This window comes from Brassica oleracea, chromosome C5, assembly GCF_000695525.1.
Source record: "Brassica oleracea var. oleracea cultivar TO1000 chromosome C5, BOL, whole genome shotgun sequence".
In the NCBI taxonomy this organism is placed as follows: Eukaryota; Viridiplantae; Streptophyta; class Magnoliopsida; order Brassicales; family Brassicaceae; genus Brassica; species Brassica oleracea.
This window is the reverse complement of record NC_027752.1, coordinates 31659466-31666828: the sequence shown is the minus strand read 5'-3', so window position 1 is coordinate 31666828 and position 7363 is coordinate 31659466. Positions and strand designations below refer to the sequence as shown.

General features: G+C 33.6%; 2 long non-coding RNA genes across 5 annotated transcripts; both read left to right on the top strand.

Moving 5' to 3' along the window:
- The first annotated feature begins 3927 nt into the window (after positions 1 to 3927).
- Positions 3928 to 4759, top strand: LOC106343107. The gene is made up of 3 exons (XR_001269924.1): positions 3928 to 4234; positions 4316 to 4482; positions 4657 to 4759. It is a non-coding gene; the product is annotated as an uncharacterized LOC106343107 (long non-coding RNA).
- A 360-nt stretch (positions 4760 to 5119) lies between these two features.
- Positions 5120 to 7225, top strand: LOC106343106. Of its 4 annotated transcripts, none has more exons than XR_001269923.1 (5): positions 5122 to 5420; positions 5499 to 6031; positions 6348 to 6615; positions 6699 to 6862; positions 6949 to 7225. It is a non-coding gene; the product is annotated as an uncharacterized LOC106343106 (long non-coding RNA). The 4 variants fall into 4 exon arrangements; XR_001269922.1 differs by having other exon boundaries at positions 5128 to 5420; positions 5499 to 5660; XR_001269921.1 differs by having other exon boundaries at positions 5120 to 5420; positions 5499 to 6615; positions 6957 to 7225.
- Positions 7226 to 7363: the final 138 nt, after the last annotated feature.

Below are 7363 nucleotides of genomic sequence, written 5' to 3'. Positions count from 1 at the left end.
ATTACATATTTAATTCATAAATTTAAGATAAAAAGGTAAACTTGAAAGTTATTAAAATTATAATTATATTTTAACTAATTTCAATTATTTTAATTAAAATAGTATACGGGTGGGCCATAATGTTTTTAGGCATGGGCGTTTGGATACCCGTTCGAGTTCTGATTGAGTATTTCGGATTTTGGGGTACTTCGGTATAGGTGTTTAGAATCCGTTTAGGTATTTTTAGATATCGGTTCGGGTTCGGGAATTTTTAATTTGGGTTCAATTATTTCGGATTGGGTTCGAATATTTTAGATTTTGAAAAAAAAAATCAAATTATTCATCACTCAAGCTGCTTATACTTAAAAAATTACAGTTAACTTAGCTGATTCTTTAAAATTTTAATAGGTTGAACGATTAATAAGTTTGACAACACAATTTTGAAAATAGAAAAACACTAATTTAGCTTTTTTTTTTTGTTTTGAGAATTTGAATGAAACTTTTGTTAATGCATGAAATAAAAAGCTTAACATGCATTTTAAATGAATAGTAAATCACTTTGTCTGTAACTATATGTATATTATATGATTTTGAGCCATTTACATAATTAATATAAATATTTTGAATAAAATAAGAGAAGTAAACTAAAAATACAAGGTTAAAAGTACATATGCTATGTTATTTTCGGAAAATCGTTCGAGTTTGGATATTACATGTTCGGGTTCGGATATTCAATCTTTTTTAATTCAATATCCGCAGGTATTTTGCTACTTCGATTCGAATTTCGGTTCAGGTTTTTCTGACCGGGCTCAGGTTCGAATTCGGGTATAGGTAAATGCCCAGTCCTAACTTTTTAAACCCAAAATTTTAACACACTTTAAATTTATAAATTCAAATATATATATATGTTTGAAAATAAAATTTCTATTAAAAATTTTAAATAAAAATAATCTCGCGCTTTCAAAACGCGGATCAAAATCTAGTTATAACATAGTAACTGATATTAGTATGTCGCTTTTCCAATTATTGAGTTTAATTTAAATTTTAATAACTATATTACTCCTCTCTAGTTGTAACCCTAACAAAATTTAATTACCTTGTTGTTTGATTAAAAATAAGTTACCTTGTTCGAGTTTATGACGTAAATCACTACCAAGCCAAACGATTTGATAGAGAAACAAGGTAGACAAGAGGATATTCTTGGACTGAAACGGCCAACCACAAAAAAAAACACAAACAGTTAAAGATTAAATCAAAACAAAATATAATGAAAAAATGTTTTATTTTTGGTGAAAATGATGAACAAAATGTTGTAATTATGGTGACGAGAACTTTCAAGCAGAAAGGAGGAAGTGATACCAGTTCTTACCCTGTAGCTCGACAAACTTGAATCCCAAGAGCTTGAAGCCCTAGAGCGTCCAGTAACATCTTTTATATGAATCCTCATATATGTTAACTACAAAAAGATTCCAGAGATCATGAACTTAACGACTGATTAATTTGATCGATTGAGTTGGGATGCTTACCTGGAAATGAAATGACGAGTTGAGCTCGACGTGTAGCTCCAGCTCGTGGGTCATTGGTTCGACGTGGACTTGGCGATGTGGATTGGTTTTGAAGCTTGAACCATGTGAGCTAGCGCATGGTGTTGAGATCGTTGTTGATGCATGACTTGCTTTGAAGGAGAGGCTCGTGCATAACGTGACGAGCTCGTTGTATATATACATGTGTAACGTGACATGTTAAGCTCAAGCTCAAATATTGCAGTTAACTACAGAAATATTCCATAGATCCAAGATAAAACTCAACAAGATAAATTAAGAATTGCTCCTAACTACTATAAAGAATCATCAGCTAATATACAGTCAGATCAATGGTTACCTTCACTTGATGGATGTATCCAAGGATAGCTTTTTAATCTTTGTAGCTAACTGTACTCGAACAGAAAGCTCTTGAGTCCCAATATCCATGTTGAAACAACTGGTTCCTATCCTGTGAAGAAGTCAGCTTCATCAAACCTTTAATCGTACGTTCCCCATAAACTGTCCCGGAGCCTCCCTTCCCTTTCGTTGTTACGCATGCAGCTTCGATTTGGAATACAATAATACACCGTACAAAAAGGCACTTATTAGAAGACAGTACAAAGATTTGGATTTGCCTCCATCTTTCGTCAATGGCGACTGCATGGTCGATTGTATGGTTAGCCTCTCTAGCGATCAGGTTTTGTTCGATGATAGCAATTGAGATATAGATAGAGAAAAAAAGAGATGTTAGGTTAAATATTTTAGTTGTTTGGCAATAGGAATAAGTTACTTCTAGAATGTCCGCGAGTTATCTTTAGAATTATTTTAACAATAAATAAAAATTAAAACTTTAAACCAATCAAATTATAAGAATTTTTTTCAAACCTTTTCTACGAATGACACATCAGTAAAAGTCAACTAATAGATAGAAGAATTTTCCCACCAACACCCTCTCTCGAGATAATGGTGAGTGTAATCGTTAATCTCGATAGAATCTATCAAATCCCTCATAGATAATGATCTTTGTCTAGCTATTTCGAAGAAACTTAATTTTTTTTGTCATCAGTTTGTACAATAATCAGACAATTTTCCGGACCGGATTAATGGGTATGAGTGTGAAACGGTTTTGATACCATAAAAATTTATGTAATCGATAAATAATTATGTGTTATTGATTCATAACTTCAAGATCGTTTTATATACAACTCTCAATTTCCACATCATCATCTAGAAAAAGAGATTACACAATAAGGAAATATTTTATTCTAATATTATTTCGTTTAGGATATTTTAATATCCCAATAAACTTTTTTTCCTAGTTGTGACGTGATCAATCTTTTTCACTTAATATAAAACGAACAATGATGGATCATATAGTTTGACTTCTTGTTATAAAACCTACTCTTTCTCTTCATATCTCTCTCGTAATAAAGCTGCAACATAATGTTGAAAAAAGAAAAGTCATGCTTCGTTTCAGATTCTACCATTACTAGCAAGTTTGGGGATCGTCCTCCTTCTACCTATTCCATGAAGATCCAAAAACTCTCTCAACTCAAGACTCTCTTCTCTGAAACTGGCGGATACAAATCCCGTACCTTCTCTTCTGGCAAATATAACTGGTAATTTAGTCATGTAGTTTGATGATATACATATATCTTCTTAGAAAAGTAAAATAAATTTTCCATCCTTGTTATGATATCAGGAGATTGGTTATATATCCAAACGGAAACGAGAAAGACAACGGGACAGGGTTTATATCAATGTATGTTGAATTAGATAGCACAGCTCTAGAATCCACGGTCTTGGCATACCTCACATTCTTCGTTTACAACAAGAAAGAAAACAAATACTTTACTATTCAAGGTTCTTACCTCCATACCAATTCTCTCTCTATATTTATATATATATACATATATATATATACATATATATATATATATATATATATATGTTGTGATATAACAAACTAAGTCTCACATTGGAGAATTAGACAAAAAGAGTCTAATATATAAAGAGTTATCTTTTTGGAAAGGAAACCAAAAGTAAATTCTTGCGGGCTTGCCTCTAAGGCCCAAAGTGGACAATATCGTACTAATAAGATAATATAGAGTTGGAAAGGAAACCAAAAGTTGTCCTTTTGGAAAGAAAACCAAAAGTAAATTCTTGCGGGCTTGCCTCTAAGGCCCAAAGTGGACAATATCGTACTAATAAGATAATATAGAGTTGGACACGGGTTTAACAATCCCAACAATTGGTATCAGAACGGTTGATGAGAAATCTGCAAGAAGACCAAAATACCCTTCGAGTAGGAACGAGACCCATCGAGTTAGGATTGGGAGGTGTGTGTGGCAGAGATCAACTCAAAAGATCCTGGAAGTCAGTTGTTGGACATGGGTTTAACAATCCCAACATATATACTATTTTTTTTATTGTCTATATATGTATAACATCCAGATGTTAAAGGGAAGCAGTTCAATGCATTAAGACCGGTGAGGGGGTTTCCGCAAGTACTTCCGCTTGATACATTTAATGATCCTAAAAACGGATATGTCTTTGATGGAGATCAGTGTGAGTTTGGTGTTGATGTGATGGTTTCCACTTACCAATTGGGAAGTCGTCTCCTTTTCTCAGAAACCCTCCAATCCAAAGTTCTCTTGGACGGTCAACAAATTCTCTAAGTTGAAAGAACATCGCTACATATCAAGCAAGTTCTTAATAGGAGGAAGAAATTGGTGAGTAATTAATGATCAGAAGGTTTATGTAAGTTTAACACATTGTTATATGTTTTAACTATGTATAATGTTTTTGTATAGGGTGTTTGAGTTGTATCCTAAAGGCTACAACGCTACATATTCCACATGGTTGTCCCTCTTTCTGCATTTAGCCGAGGGTGAAAAAATGAAGACTGGTGAGGAGATTTACACGCAGTGTGATCTGCGAATTCTCGACCCGTTTGGATGCAACCACATGACCAGGAAGTGTAAGTCGTAACTTTCTGTTTACCTAATTACTTGTTAATGATGATATTATATTCATTAGAGATTTCATTTTTTTTCTTATTGCAGTTGATCGACGGCACAATATCTCCAACTCAGGTTGGGGTTGGTGTGAATTTGTGTCGTTGGCTGAACTTTTTTTTTTTTTTTTGAAAAAGGGCATTCGTTGGCTGAACTTTCGAAGGCTTATTTGGACAAACAAGTCTCTTTGAGAGTAGATATCGAATTTGAAGTTGTTTCTACCACCAAATACTCATGAAGATTTACAACACACCATTTAGTTCTCATAATCAGTTATTTAATTTATTTATGTTGTTTATTCAGATTCTAGGTTTTTCTTTTTATTGTATTTAGAAGAAAAATATTACTGTCCCTACTAAGCTTTGTTTTTTTTCTCTTTTAAATATCATCAAAAATAACTTTTTGTGGAGTAGTGCATTCCGGACGGTTCGATTATCTAAGATAAATGTATCAATCTTTGATCAAGAAACCGTATTCCATCCATAACCAACCAAAATCGTAAAGGGCTTTTTCTGGGCGTATATTGTTTCTCTGCCCATGAACCCAATTAAAGTGGGCTAGGGTTTAACCTGGTTTGCTGAAGAAACAAAGTCAGACACTTTGAAACAAATAAACAGGCCAGGGTTCATCTTTCTTTCACTTAATATACAACGAATAACGATTGATTATAAACTTTGTCTTCTTGTTACCATTGACTCTCTCTTCCTCTCTGAGAAGCTGCAACCGAATGTTGGATAACGAAAAGTCACGGGTCGTATCAGATTCTACCATTACTAGCATGTTTGGAGATCGTCCTCCTTACCTATTCCATGAAGATTCAAAACCTATCTCAACTCAAGACTTCCTTGTCTGGTTCTGACGTATACAAATCCCGTACTTTCTCCTCCGGCAAATACAACTGGTAGGTAATTTAGTTTTGTAATTAGGTGTAAACAAGTATCTTCTCATAAAAGTAAACTAGTTTTTTGTGTAATATCAGGAGATTGGTTATATATCCAAAAGGGAACAAGAAGGACAACGGGGCAGGATTTAATTTCACTGTATGTGGAAATAGATAACAAAACACTACAGTCCACGGTTTTGACATACCTCACCTTCTTCGTCCACAATAAGAAAGAAAATAAATATTTTACTTTTCAAGGTGATTGATTACATCCCGGATCTCGTATATACTATAGCACAAGTCACTTGCCCAATAATATTTTGACACATAGATAATATTTATTATTTTTCAAAAACAACAATTACTAAAACAGTTGAAACAAATCAGTTTCAGAACCTAAAAGCAAGAAAGAAAATAATTATTTTAAGCGCCTCATATATTACACCCACGATTTCCTGCTTATTATGTATTGCATTGGTCAGTGGTGTAGACGGATTCATATAATTAATAGTTATTTAACAAGCGGGCAAGTGTTTTAACTCTCAACATTTAGTTATATCAGTTTTACAGTTTTAACTTCTTCTTTTTTTGTAGAAGAACCGTGCTTCACGTGATAAGTTATGCAATTGGTATGTTATAATTTCCAAGTAACTCTTATGATAAGCAATTTTCTGGTCACTTTTATTCAGAAAACATACTAAGAAAGATTATAGATGGACATGAATCTCGAATAATGAAAACTAATATCTGTAAATATGTAATTTTAGTTTGCGTGAGTATTTTATCTAACTTCAGTTTGTTAATTCGAATCATGTCTTTAATATCTTTAAAAAATATTAAGTACATAAGAGATTTACTCCGTGCGTAGCACGGGAGATACACTAGTATTTATATAAATTTGTAAGTTTATTGATGGATTATCTATGTAACATCCATATGTTGAAGGGAAGCCGTTCAATGCATTAAGACCAGTGCATGGGTTTTCACAAGTACTTCCCCTTGATACATTCAATGATTATAAAGACGGTTATGCTTTTGATGGAAATCAATGGGAGTTTAGTGTTGATGTGATGGTTCCACTTACCAATTGGGAAGTCGTCTCCTTTACTCAGAAACCCTTCAAACCAGAGTTCTGTTGGACGGTCAACAAATTCTCTAAGTTGAAAGAGCATCGCTACGTATCAGACAAGTTCTTAATGGGAGGAAAGAAATGGTGAGTAATGATCGTTTATATAACAGTTTTGCTTCCAGAGTAACATCACCATGTCCTTATGTTAAATTATAATGGTTTTGTAGGGCCATGTCGTTGTATCCCAAAGGCGTGATTACATCAGATGGCAAATCGATATCCATCTATTTGAAGTTAAGCCGGATAAAGATACATTGAAGGCAGGTGAGCAGATCTACACCAAAGCGGATGTGCGAATTCTGACCCATTTGGAATCACTTGACAAGGAAGTGTAAGTCGCACATTAGTTACCCATTTGGATATGCAATCACGTACGTGACTAGATTAGTTTAGTGATTACATTCGGTTTAATTACAGTTAACCAGTGGCAGGAGAGATCACACTTACTCCAAGGTTTGGGTTGGGTTGGATTTGTGCCTTTGGCTGAACTTGAAAAGGCTTACTTGGACAAAGATGGCTCACTGAAATTGGAGATCGAAATTGCAGTTGTTTCTGCCACCACATACACACCATTTAGCTCTTTCATTAAATCAGTTTTTACATATTTTTTAATTCAGATTCTCATCTTGATTGTTTAGAATTGTTTTTTTTTCAAACACAAATTCATTAATTCAAATCTAAGAGTTTTCAACGATTACAACCATAGGTATACTCGACGGTAAGATCAACAAAAATAAGAGTAAAACAATAAAACATGGGATACAAGTGTTAAAAGGAAAGACTTGCTCGAAGTAAAAACACCTGCAGATAATCTTCACTTGAATCTTAGAAA